Raw genomic sequence first — 14,602 nt, 5'->3', positions numbered from 1 at the left:
CGGGCAGAACATGCACGGGGGCTCCGTCAAAATATCTTTTATGCTTTAATCACTGATTAAAGACTAAAAATAGACCTTCAATAGAAACTTATTTAGGAGGATGCTTGTGAATAAAAAGAATTACAATATTGAGCTCATCCAGCCCTCAGTTTTCCAAGAGAAACACTGATAACACAACAGCAGCAGCTGCTTTATGTGCTGTCATTCTGAACACACGCAGTAAGCACAAAGAGGCGGAGCCATTACTGAGACGGTGAGCTCAGGTGGAGCGAAAGGAAACATTTTTCTAGCATCCAAAACAGCAGTGCTTTTTTTCTGTAACCACCTTAAAACCTTTACTGGGAAACAGCTGGAGGTCCTTCATCAACCACCTGATCAGCAAATGAAGAACAGAGAACTTTGTAGCTGCTCCATCCACCCTGTTTGTTTCACACAGAGAAAAACTGCAGTACGAAAGTTAAAATATGCAGATGAATTGTTAATACAAAAAAGTATTTCTTATCCAGTTACTCAGGTAATTGATGGAATAATCGATAGAATACTTGAATGTTAAAATAATCAATAGTTGCAGCCCTAATGTACTGTATTTTATGTATATTTGCATTTGTTTTAAAAATCACAGCAATTGTTTCTGATTTCCTTTGCAACAGTACTGTATATATTTTTATTGTCTAAGTTCAGACATTACATTTTTATCACAAATATTTTTTTTCCAGACTGAATTTCTGTAACCTCTCAAAGAGAAGCTGTGAAGCTCTGTCCTCAGCTCTCAGCTCCCAGTCCTCTAGTCTGAGAGAGCTGGACCTGAGTAACAACAACCTGCAGGATTCAGGAGTGAAGCTTCTGTCTGCTGGAGGGAAGAGTCCACACTGTACGCTGGAAACTCTCAGGTCAGATCAAGTGGCTTTGTCTTTTTTTAATCAAACATTATATAATATAAAAGGTCAAATTTACCATTTTTATTCCTGTATATTTGTAATTTAAATTACCTCCAAGTTAGAGTATATGGGTACATTTTTAAAACTGTTTAACAGAAGTCATTGAGGATTCCTTCACAAACTAAAATCTAATAAGCTCTCATTGCATCATGAACACACAGTAACATTATCGATCTTTGTATTTATACTTTTTCAGACTGAGTGGCTGTAACCTTTCAAAGAGAAGCTGTGAAGCTCTGTCCTCAGTTCTCAGCTCCCAGTCCTCTAGTCTGAGAGAGCTGGACCTGAGTAACAACTACCTGGAGGATGCAGGAGTAAAGCTTCTTTCTGCTGGAGGGAAGAGTCCACATTGTAAACTGGAAAATCTCAGGTCAGATCAATAAACATTTTGTGTTTTCTCTTTTGGTAAAAGTACCCAATTCAATATTTACCTAATGAAGTTCAGCTTTATCCTGTTAGTGTTCTATCTTAGCATGTTTCATTATTTCTAAGTCACAGTTAATTACTACATTTTGGTGACCATTTAATAATAATTACACACTATTAATTGGGTATCAGGAAGGTATTTGTAAATGTATTAACCTTTTATAAAGCCATATTCCACCTTATTATGTTATTTATAAACATAAATATGTGGTTTAAATGTTGCCCCAAATATTTTATATGATTATGAAGCTCATATATAAATGTTGGACTGACCATTTCTAAATAAATTGTTACATGAAGTACAAGCTAGTTATTTAGCAGCTGGTAAAGCTTCCTGCTATCATTTAGGAAGTCTAAGCAAATGATTAACAAAAGTATTTAGATGCACATTTACACATATTAAGATTATGTAAGAGCTAGGTGTCTGTGAGTTTAATACAGGTTTTATAAATCCTTATTTCATATTTTATTTGATGGCTATTTCAGGATGTTACTAGTTGTTAGTTAAGCATTTTGTGTGATGTCATCTGTAGTGAGGACTATCTATGAGTTAGGAAATATTTACAAATGAAACTGAAAAGTCAGCTGGACCTCGACACACACACACACACACACACACACACACACACACACACACACACACACACACACACACACACACACACACACACACACACACACACACTAGTTTCACCTGTCTTCACAACAGAAAAACAACACAAAGTGATAAAGAACATACAATATTTACCTCAAAATGGAAACATAACTCTGCGTTTAAGTTTGTAGGAAGAGAGAAAAATACGCACTGAGCAGCTGGAGGGAACTTAGCTTAAATATGCTGAAGCTTCTTCACTGAAAATAAAACATGAATAATGCAACAAGACAATAATGAATGTTCCACACAGCATCACAAACAGGTGTGAACTTAGTAAATGTTCTACCACATTAAACTGATAATATACTGGGGTGTAAGAGTTTGTAATTTCTTTAGTTTGATCCTCAAGTTCCCGTTTCCTCTGTAGCCAGTTAGCTAGCTTTAGTCAAATAAGCCACCATCGAATCAGGTTCATTTCCAAAGTGCTCCTGAATTAAATAAAGAAGTCAGGTCACCGTGGCCAGGCGCCCCTCAATCCAGTCACTCAAAGTTTTCACTTTTCTCATTCCAGCTGAGTTCAGCATCATTTAGAAACCATAAAAATACTGTCACTAAACATGTTATGAGGTTATTAATGAAGAATAAACTGTGTGTGTCTCTGTGTGTGTGCTTATAAATCTCATACTAAGAAGGAGTAATACTTTATAGATTAATTATTTACTAATACCTTACTAATGCTTAGCAGTGTGTGATTTTTATAAAGTGTTACCTACATTTCTAGCCTGTTTACATAAGGCACTGAGTATTCCTTTGAAAACAAGGTTAAATATTGTAAAATAGTTACTCCTCACTGCATCATGAACACACTTTAATACCTGTATTAATGGTCTTGTTTATGATTTTTCAGACTGAGTGGTTGTGATCTCACAGAGGGAAGCTGTGAAGCTCTGGCCTCAGTTCTCAGCTCTCAGTCCTCTAGTCTGAGAGAGCTGGACCTGAGTAAAAATGAACTGAAGGACTCAGGAGTGAAGCTCCTGTCTGTTGGAGTGAAGAGTCCACACTGTGAACTGGAAATTCTCAGGTCAGGATTCTATTTTTTTTTTCTGATGATCATTCAAAATCTGAATGATACACTATATTTCCAAATGTATTCACTCGTCTGCCTTCACACACATATGAACTTGAGTAACATGCCATTATTAATGCATAGGGTTTAATATGATGTCAGCCCACAGCTGCAACTCTTCTGTTAAGGTTTTCCACAGGTTTAGGAGTGTTTATGGGAATTTCTGACCATTCACACATCTGTGAGGTCAGACACTGATGTTGCAGAGAAGGCCCAGCTCACACTCATCGCTCTAATCCATCCCAAAGGTGTTTTTATCAGGCTGAGGTCAGGACTCTTCACACCAAACTGGCTCATCCATGTCTTTATGGAGCTGCTTTGTAGTGATGTTGGAACAGGAAGGGGCCATCCCCAAACTGACCAAACCCTCAGCATCCTCTGACCCCACTCTGTGATTTTACGTGGCCTACCACTTCATGGCTGAGCTGCTGTCTTTCCCAGTCATTTCCACTTTGTTATAATCCCACTAACAGCTGACTGGAAATATTTAGCAGTGACTGGACTTGTTGCACAGGTATCATCCTATCACGGTACCACGCTGGAATTCACTGAGCTCCTGAGAGCGACCCATTCTTTCACTGATGTTGGTAGAAGCAGTCTGCATGCCTAGGTGCTGGTTTATACACCTGTGGACATGAAAGTGGAGTGGGAGCCAGCAGTCATAGGGTACACCCTGGACAGTTTGTCAGCCTGTCACAGGGCCAACACAGACAGACAGACAACCTAGATAGATTCAAGATGGCGCCGGTGAGGTCAGCAGCCGTCGTACCTGCTCCTACGCTTTGTTTGTATATATTAGGTTTAGCTCTAATTCTGGACTTTATAATTCCGCCTGCTCTGTGTCATATCACGTATGACAGACAGACTCTTTTTAATATCAGAATACAGCACTCTGGCTGTATTCTGACACCTTTTTCTCCCGACCCGACTTGGCCTCAGGAGATACTGCGTTTCCAGTGGGCCAGCTCAAACAAAGGACGGACCAGGTCACGGACAAGGCCCCGAGGGAAAAGAGCCGGCGTAAGAGAGAGGCTGAGGCGCAGAGCGCACCAAACGCCACTGCCAAGCATCCTGTTGGCTAATGTCCAGTCACTGGATAACAAGCTGGACGAACTCAGGGCCAGGATACAGTTTCAGAGGGACATAAGGGACTGCAACATCATCTGTCTCACGGAGACATGGCTGACTCCCCTCATACCGGACCACGCCGTACAGCCGTCGGAGTTCTTCAGTGTTCATCGCACGGACAGAACGAGTGAGTCTGGAAAATCAAGAGGAGGAGGTGTGTGCCTAATGATTAATAACAACTGGTGTGACAGTAGGAATGTTGTCCCTCTGAAACAATCATGTTCACCTAACCTGGAGCTCCTAACCCTGAAATGCCGTCCCCACTACCTGCCCCGCGAGTTCACTTCGGTCATCTTCAGCGCCGTCTATATTCCACCTCAGGCGGACACAAACACTGTACTATCCGAGCTACATGAGGCGATTTCCACCTATCAGGCTAACCAGCGTGATGCGGCTCTCATCGTAGCCAGGGACTTTAACAGTGCAAACTTGAAAAAGCTGATACCGGAGTTGATTCAACACATCGACTGCCCCACCAGAGGAGAGAGGACCCTAGACCACTGCTACTCTCCATTCAAAGATGGCTACAAAGCAAAGCCTCTTCCGCCTTTTGGGAAGTCTGACCACACCTCTGTACTTCTCATGCCGAAATACAAACAACGGCTCAGGCAGGAACCCCCTGCTGTGAGAGAAGTGACACGGTGGTCTGATCAAACAGAGGCCGCTCTGCAGGGTGCGTTGGATTCAACCGACTGGGACATGTTTCGCAGCAGCGCGGGCGGAGACATCGAGGAGTTTACGGAAACTGTTGTGGGATTTATTGGGAAAGTTGTTGAAGACACTTCACTTAGGAGGACCTTCAGGACTTTTCCCAACCAGAAGCCGTGGGTGGATAAATCTGTCCGCGACGCCCTGAGGTCCCGCACCGTTGCCTACAACTCCGGCCTCGCCTCTGGGAACATGGAGGACTACAAGGTTGCATCATACAACGTCCGCAGAGCGGTGAAAGAGGCAAAACATCGCTACGGCCGCAGACTGGAACAGCAACTACAACAGTCTAACTCCAGGGGACTGTGGCAGGGACTACGCACCATCACGGACTACAAAGCACCACACACACACCCGGTGAGTGCCGACGCTTCTCTGGCTGATGAACTCAACATCTTCTTTGCGCGCTTTGAGTCGGGAAGCCGACAGCCCGCTGCGCTCCCGGCCGGAGGGGCGGAGACACTCACTGTGACGGAGCGCGACGTGTGGAGGGCGTTTAGACGTGTAAACACCAGGAAAGCGGCTGGACCAGACGGTATTAGTGGACGTGTCCTTAAGACCTGCGCTGACCAGCTGGCACCTGTGTTTACACTGATATTCAACCTCTTACTGAAACTGTGTGTGATTCCCACCTGCTTTAAAAAGTCCATCATAGTCCCTGTCCCAAAGAAACCACACCCCAGCAGCCCCAATGACTTCAGGCCCATAGCACTCACCTCTGTGGTGATGAAGTGTTTTGAGAGACTCATCAAGACATTCATCACCTCCTCACTGCCCACCACCCTCGACCCACTACAGTTTGCATACCGGCCAGACAGATCCACAGATGACGCCATATCCTTCCTCCTCCACAAGACCCTTTCACACATAGACACTGGTAAGGGGAACTATGTGAGAGTGCTGTTTGTAGATTACAGCTCAGCATTCAACACCATAGTTCCCTCCAGGCTGGTCTCTAAGCTGCTGGACCTGGGCCTGGGCCCATCCCTGTGCAGGTGGGTTCACAGCTTCCTGACCAGCAGACCACAGGTCGTACGAGTGGGTCACCTCACCTCATCCTCCCTCACCCTCAACACAGGGTCCCCCCAAGGCTGTGTGCTCAGCCCTCTGCTGTACTCACTGTACACCCATGACTGCGAGGCCACGTCAGAGTCCAACGTCATCATCAAGTTTGCTGACGACACTGCTGTTGTGGGACTAATCTCTCACAATGAGGAGACAGCCTACAGGAGAGAGGTCTCCCGCCTGGAGAACTGGTGCCAGGAGAACCACCTCCTGCTCAACGTCAGCAAAAAGAAGGAACTGATCGTGGACTTCAGCAGGAAGCAGCAGAGGGACTACCATCCACTTGTCATCAGTGGTGCTGAGGTGGAAAGAGTGGACACTTTCAAATACCTGGGAGTGACCATCTCACAGGACCTGTCCTGGACTCATCACATAAACATCACTGTGAAGAAGGCCAGACAGCGTCTCTACCTCCTCAGGCGGCTGAGAGACTTCAAGCTCCCACTCAAGGTGCTCAGGAACTTTTACACCTGCACCATCGAGAGCATCATGCGTGGGAGCATCACCACCTGGATGGGAAACTGCACCAAGCAGGACTTCATGGCCCTAAAAAGGGTGGTTCGTTCAGCTGAACGGACCATCAGAACCACCCTCCCCAACCTGCAGGACATTTACACCAAGCAGTGCAGGCTGAGGGCCATGAAGATCCTAAAACAGCCCAGCCACCCCGGACACTCTCTCTTCTCCCTGCTCCCATCAGGCCGGCGTTACCGCTGCCTGAGGGCTAAGACTGAAAGGTTGAAGAAGAGTTTTTACCCACAAGCCATCCGTCTGCTCAACTCTGAGCCCTAACTGGACCATTATTGCACAATGTAAATATTATAATTTATAAAAGTGTGTATAGTGTATAGTATATAGAGTATAGTGTATAGTGTGAATTACTTTTTTTTAAATTTTTATTCTTCTTATTTATATGTGTGTGTATATATGGTTGCAGGTACAAAATACATTTCACTGTGCATTGTACTGTGTATAACTGTGCATGTGACAAATAAACACTATCTTATCTATCTTATCTAACCTCATTCTCATTCACATTTACACCTAACTCAGGTTAACCAATTAACCTAAGCCCACTAATTGCATGTCTTTGGGCTGTGGGAGTAAACTGGTATACCCAGAGAGAACCCACACAAACACAGGAAGAACATACAAACTCCAGCCTGGATTCAGATTCAGGACCATTGTTGTGACTCAACATTACTAACTGTTGAACTGAGTGAGGAGATTTAACTTAGTTAATAGTAGTTTTAATGGCAGCTTGAAAACTTCACAACATGTCTGGCTCTAGTACACACACTGCAAAGCACACAATCATTCATCTGAATGATCTACACCCTCTCCTTTTAGTTTGGGCCTCCTATAAAATAATGAACATAGTGGCAGTGCAGCATAGCTGTCTTAATGTAACAATCCTGCATAAAAATAGCAGGTAATGATAAACTTATTGGTGAAACATTGTACAGCTTTGTACCCAAAATTACATTTGAAACACACTGGTAAATATTACTCACTGTTTAAGAGTGCCCGGCTCACCACAACTTGGTACCTAAAACAGCTTCAAAATATGCCCCTCCCCCCTTTTTAAAATACATAAACATCTTTTTTTTTAGACAGATTCACTCTTCCAAGATGAGCTCTATAGATCCTCTATAGGCTCCTCTTGTCAATGTTTGTCCTATTATTGTATTTATTTGTGTTATTTGTCCCATACATATACAGATGTCCTTATGATGCCTGAGTTGACAGGCTGAGAGAGAAGAGAGAGAAAAAAGGTGAAATCAGGAAAAAGGGGAGAGTGAGGACAGAGCACAAGCATTTAAACCAAAATGGATCATCAAATGCTGCACTTGAAAAAAAAGAAAGAAAACGATAAACAACATACTAAAAAGAACAACAATACCTGCACATGGATCCTCTCAGCTTCAGAAAATAGCAGTCTGCTATTACAGAGAAGAGTGCTTCCTCTAAGCCAGGGGTGTCCAAACTACCGGCCCCACCCACTTCCGGTCCAGGAATTGATGTCAAAAATAACACACAATTTGTCCCTTTAAGTTACTTTTTTGACATTTCGTCTTCCCCTCCAATTAAGAGGAGTTAGTGAAATGTCAAAAAAGTAACTTAAAGGAACAAATTGTGTGTTATTTTTGACATCAATTTGCGGACCGGACGTAGGGGGCGAGGCCGGATGCGGCCCACAGGCCGGGTGTTTGAGACCACTGATTTAGAGCTTTGAGTCAGCTGCTAAGTTACTGTTCAGTTACTACTAATTTCATTTAATTCAATCATTTGCTTGATTCTGCTTTTTAAGTGATCAATTGATTTGCTATATAATAATTTGATTTTACTTCACAACATTGTAATTTTTAATTGAGAAGAGTAAAAACAAGTCCCAACAACTCCCCCAGTTCACACCTTTTAGCTGTGAATCACCCTCTTGATTGATTCACCATTTAATTAATCATTTGATTGTAATTTTACTCTAAAATGTTCTAATTTTGTTCATTAGTGAAAAAGTAAACATAAAACCCAACAGCAGTGTCTCTTAGTGTCTCACAGCTGGTTCGTGTGTTCTCCCTGTTCCTGTGTTGGTTCTCTGACTGTAACCTAATATAAATGGTCCATAGGTGTGAATGTGGCTGTGAGTGGTTGTCTCCCTGGTAGTGCTCTCTGTCTACGTCTACACTCAGTGTCACTGAGATAGGCTTCATAATGATGGACCAGCTGATCATTGATGAAAACAATCAACACAATAAACAAAGTGGAGCAGATCATGGAAATGAAAAGGTTTCCATTTCATGGCAGAACCTGCTGATAGATTTTTGAGTTTAACAACAGCTGAACTCTGAACATCCCTCACACAGTGAGAATGATTAGATTATCTGGATCTTTACCAAACATGTGACTGGGTGTTGTAGAACTGCAGCTGCATTGAATGCTTAAATGCTATTCACTGTAATATACTGGCCATTCAATACTGAGCTACTGTTTGGTTGCTTTGGGGTTTCTTAGTTTATCTTTGCTCATAGCTTTGATTTTCAGTCATTCTGAGCCTTCAGTTCTTGTTAGTTTTACTTCCTGTTTGTATTTGTGAGGTTTATTTAGTTCCCTCACTGCTCCTCTTCCTCTCTTTGCTAAGGTCACTCAGGTTTCTATGTTTCAGTCATGCTTCCTCTTTTATTTTGATAGGTATCGTCTCTGGTGTCTTAGGTTTAGTTTGACTTCCTCTCCTGTAGTTGTCTACTTATTTTCAGCTGTGTCTCGTTACCTGCTGTGTTCAGTTTCCTGATGACCTCAGGTGTATAAATATCCCTGTCCTTCCTCTCAGTCTGTGAGTGCTTCCCAATGATCCATTTTGCTGAGGAAGGTTCCTCACTGAGAGAAGTGGCCCAGAAATCTCTGCATGGAGGCCATAATAAGAGCAGTTTGAATTCTCCTGATAGTAAGGAAAGGAGCTTCCATGCTGCCTTTATTGCCTCCTTTAGCATAGGAGACACTGGGACCATCCTTTATAACAGTGTTTCTCAAACTGGGGGGCGGGGTCATGACAGGTGGGGGATGAAGGACCTGGGAGAAAAGTGATGAAGAACAAATGTTGAACCTCAGATTGATTCTCTGGTATTGCAGATGTTGGTATTGGTCTGATACCAAGTAAATCCAGGGCCAGTATTGGTGATACTGATACAGGCAGCTTATGTTGGGGAGAGCCGTGTGTCAGGATTTATGAGATGAAACACTTTGACAAACACATTTTAATGAGCACTGACTCACTGTCATGTTTCCTCTCCACAATAATGAGTTAACACAATAAAACACATCTTTGAGCTTTTTATGGACTCTGAAACTGGACTTTTTTGGAGACCAGGGCCCTGCACTACGAAGCCAGCTCAGCATACCCAGGGTCTCTTTGGGGGATCTGGGTTCACTGAGCCTAACACTGGTGATCAGGATAAACCATGGTTATCAGGTTAAGTTAACCCAGGGTTTCTGCTGCAGGGTCACATGAAAGGGGCGGGGCTGGCAGCATCTAACCAATCTAACAGAGGAGTTTCACAGGTCACATGACTCTTCTTCCACAGACAATGATCCCTATGAGTGCCGCCTGCTCCTGAGACATTATCACATAAATGAGATAAAAATATCCCAGTAAAGTGGAACACTGCTGTGAAAAAGGACCCAGATTAATGCAGAGCAAATCATTAATGTGCTGATTCAGTGCACAGAGGCTAACATCAACATTTTTATTGCTCTTAATTATTGTATTAGTGAGTGCACTCTGAGTGCTGCTGAACATCAGAGCTGTGAAACTTTAAAGGGCAGCATTGAAACATTTGCTGTCCCACAGCCTGATAAAGGAGACGTAGGAATGGCTGCAGTTTGTCACAGATCAAAGTGAGATGAATGTGATTAACAGCTGTTCTTGGTGTGTCTTTGTGTTTCCATCAAAGAGACTCACAGCAGATCAGAATCAAGGAGAACAACATTTTCTACATTTGCTGAATCACCAAATGAATACACACACGTTCCTGTGATGAAGCCACACACAGTTTGTGCTTCATTCAGGGTTTTAGTAGGTCCGGATTAACAAGCTGCACATATAAACGTGTTCCCAGCAGAGAGTCTGTACTGCACTTTAGACCTGCTTCAAAATGAATGTGTGAAATCATGGAGCTTCCAGCTGATTATAAACTGAAACTGTGAACATAACCTGATTCACTGTAACAATCATAGACTTAGTGTAGTAACAATGTGATGAGTCAGCACAAAGGGTCAGTCTGAATGGAATAATGTAACAGAGTTTAGTGGACTGAAGCCTGTCTGAATGTAGTCTGTAGGAAATGAGAGCTGCAGTAACAGCTGAGATGAGCAGTTCCACTTTAACATGAACTAATGCTGAAGAAGCCACATGATGATGACTGAAACATCACTTTGATCTCTGTAGGAGCTACCTGGATATTCTTTGGCTCTCTGACTGTGACCTCTGACCTCTGTGCTGGGGTCTGGGGTCAGTGCCGCTGAGTCACGTGACTGCAGACAGCTAATCAGAGCAGAGCAGGGAGGAGGGGGCGGAGCAAAGAAGGCCAGTGTTTGCACAGACATGCCTGCTTTCTGATGAAGGGGAGAAACGCTCTGAACTTCCAGGAGACAAACAAACTGAAGCATCGATCTTATCGCGCTAGCATTGATCTGATATGATCGATATTTAGATCGATCCGCACACCACTGTAATTCTGACGGTGGAACAAGGAAATGTTTGCACATACGTGAGCACACAGCGACTAGCCAAACTCTCCACCATCACCGTCTGCTGGGTACATAGAGCAGCTGTACCCCCACTTCACCACGATGGGGACACCCCCACCCTCCGACGTCACTTCGCGTGGGGCATGAAAACATTTCACCCGGTGAAGTGGGGCATGATGGGAAAAGTTTGAGAACCAGTGCTTTATGAAAGGAGAGGAGAAAATAATTGTGCTTCAATTATTTGTAAAGATTTAAATGGAATCCCTTTAAAATGGTTCAGTGTGTTAAATCAGTTTAAAAGAGTCTTTACATTATATATGGTTCATGTTTACAAGCTTCCTGTTTTATTGTGAAGGGCTCATGATTGTAACAGGAAGTAGTTTTCATGATCAGTGTGATGCTGCTCTGCTGTTGGTTGGAGAAGAAGGAAGTGTGTGTGTGTGTGTGTGTGAGCTCATTAGCTTGCTGAGTCCATGTTAGCATTCATTAGCAGAGTGAATGGACTCATAGCCACTGTTTAGCTCCCTCAGCTGACATTATAGGCTGTAGTTGATGTTACTGATGAGGAAGACTGTGAAGCTCCATCAGCTGGAGCTACAGAGTTACCACGGAGACGGCACCATCTCGGGATCATTCCTCGGCTGACTGAGAGACTCCAGCAGAGATGAGCTGGAGGTGCAGAGACTTGTGCATCAGCAGAGATCTTCATCAGCCTGCTCTCCTCCTCCTCCTGCTCCTCCCAGACTGTAAATGTGCAGCTTCAGCATTATAAGGAGCAGATTTTCTTTTTGCTCCTGGAGTGAAACGGCCGACCAGTTTGTGCCACAGAGCTCCCGAGCATCACTTCAGGCCTGCAGCAGCTTTCATTGGTGTTCCAGTTGGTTTATTGGAAGAATATCTGCTGGCTGGAGTGTGTGTGCAGAGAGAGTGTGGGCCCACCTTTGCTTCATGGAGCCTCATTGAGACTTTTGTCATTGAGCAAACTTAAAGGGACATTTCATAGAAATTCTAATCTTTCATTTCATTGTTAAACATTTCCAAATCATTTCAGTTCATTGTGTTCTGCAGCTGCTTTGAGTGCTGTTTGCTTCTTCCTCTTATTTCCTGCTAATAAGTTCAGAGGATTTGGTGACTCAGTGTTACACTGAGCATTTGTGAGTGTGCTAACTTTGCTGCCCACACTGCACAGTTTGCAGTGCAGCTATTCTAGTGTTCTTCTAGTTCATCTGAAGGGAAGAACAAGACTCAGGACACTAAATCTTCTTGGAAGTCCTCGTGTTTCATGAAGGCTGTTTGCTTTAAAGAACCCAGGGCCCTTACCTGCCACAGTGAGCACAGGTGGGCTGCAGGTATCATTGACTTAGTGAGCTTTGTTGTTGTGTTGCAGGATTCTCATTGGATTGGACTTCAGCTCAGCTGGGATCAGAGATGGATGGAGGGAATTTAATGTCAGTCCTAGAAATCCTAAACAAGGAGCAGGAAAGGAGTTTGAGTGGATCAGCAGGAACATAGAACATGGGATTTTTCAATAGCACATTGCAGCATTCAGGCATGAATCTAACACACTCACACAGATTGATGGAGAGCTGCATTGTCACAGCTTTGATTGGTCACATATTGAGCAGAGAGAAGTGGCTCTCTGTGTGCGCACTGCTGAGAAAAAGCAGCTCAGTTCATTTGTGCTCTGTTTCAGTCAGATCAGCATTACTGAGGAGCAGGAAGTGGAGCTCAGCTCTAAACACTCAGCGTGAGGACTGAGTGAAGAGTTTGAGGACAGAGTTTTGGAGCTGCGCTCACAGCTTTGAGCCGTCCATGCAGAGTGCTCATTCTGATAACATGTCCCCTCCTAAAAACACTCCTCTGAGCATCCATCACAACCACAGCAGGTAGAAGATGGCCTTTGTTTCTCTCACTGATGTTTGTGGGATTCATTGAAATCTTCTCCTCCTCAAAGTCAAACTCCTCCAAATCCAGATGCCATCAGGACAGCAGCAAAAATCCTGGTGTCCACAACTTTGAGTCCCAAACTGACTCTGAGCCTCTTTAGTGAATCCAGCAGCTTTTGAACTTCCAAAGAAGTCTTTGAGCTGCAGACGTCAGGAAATCTGAGCCCAAATGTTCCTTTTTCTTTCAGATTCCACCTTTGGAATGAAGCTTTTCACAGGCTGCTCTCCTTTAAATGAGCTGCATCAAACAGCAGGGGAAGAACACACTGTGCTGAAGGAAGATGTGGGTTTTGTAGTCCATCTTCTGCACATTGTAGTTCCAACACATCCAGCATCACGTTGTTGAGGAGAGACGAGTGTGAAGCGGTTCAGATTCTCAGCGCTCTTCTCTTTTCCTGAGTCCTTATTAATTCTCCTGCCACCTCCCAGCTTAGGAAAAGGAGATAGGAGACACTTTTAGGATGTCCACTTTGTCTCAGGCTCAGTTTGTCCTCCTCAGGTGCTGCCTGCCTCTCTGGATCCTCCTTCTAGTTTTTCAAGGCTTTTTCTTCTGCACTTTGTTTCCATCAAACTAATCAAAGGTTCAGTCAGTCTGCTTCTGCATCTGGATTTGGCTCCTCTCCTCCTCAACACTCCAGGACATGACAGGATACCAAGGCCAGATGTTCTTGTGCAGCACAAACACTTTTTCAAAGCTTTTTCCAAATGTTGAACTTGCTGTGGAAGCAGCTCCCAGTTTGAGTCCAGGAGACAGCCCCCCTCTCTGCTTTAAGATCAGCTTCAAACTTTCCTTTTGGATCAAGCTTCTAGTTGGAGCTGGATCAGGTGACCCTGAAGCCTCCCTTAGTTCTGCTGCTATAGGCTCAGGCTGCTGCTGGACTTCCCATGATGCATTTCTTCTGCACTCCCCTCTTTTCCCTCCTGATGCTTTGATCTGCCACTACTGCAGCTCCTTAACTTTGCTCTTCTCTCTCCTTAGTTTGTGTTTGGTTCTTGTCTCTCTGAGCTCATCTGTGCTCTCTTCTCTTTGCCCTCACACTGAAACCAGTCATGGTCCGAGCTCCTCCTGGAGCCTGTTTTCATTGGAAGCATCTTTCTGTCAGAGGGAGTTCTTCCTTCCCACCATCACCAAGTGCTGCTCACAGTGGATTGTCTGATGGTTGGGGCTTTCTCTCTAAGATTGGAGGCTGTTACCTTACACTGTTACACAACCTGAGATGATGCTGTTGTCTGTTGGCAATTGTCACTTATAAATAAAGCTCCATGAAATTGAATGGATGGAAATGGATAGATGTTATTGTATGTGACAAACAGGAAATGATTGCTCACAGATGGATTGTTGTTTTGTGTGTCTGCAGTCTGTCAGGCTGTCTGATCACAGAGGAAGGCTGTACTTCTCTGGCCTCAGCTCTGAGCTCCAACCCCT

At 43.9% G+C, this 14,602-nt stretch overlaps 1 pseudogene; it reads left to right on the top strand.

Moving 5' to 3' along the window:
• Nucleotides 1-14,602, top strand: part of LOC115776946 (NACHT, LRR and PYD domains-containing protein 12-like) — a 170,083-nt pseudogene that overhangs the window by 82,927 nt on the left and 72,554 nt on the right.

This window comes from Archocentrus centrarchus, unplaced genomic scaffold (assembly GCF_007364275.1).
Source record: "Archocentrus centrarchus isolate MPI-CPG fArcCen1 unplaced genomic scaffold, fArcCen1 scaffold_41_ctg1, whole genome shotgun sequence".
Taxonomy (NCBI): domain Eukaryota; kingdom Metazoa; phylum Chordata; class Actinopteri; order Cichliformes; family Cichlidae; genus Archocentrus; species Archocentrus centrarchus.
The sequence above is the reverse complement of the archived record's forward strand: the minus strand, read 5'-3'. Positions and strand labels throughout refer to the sequence as shown.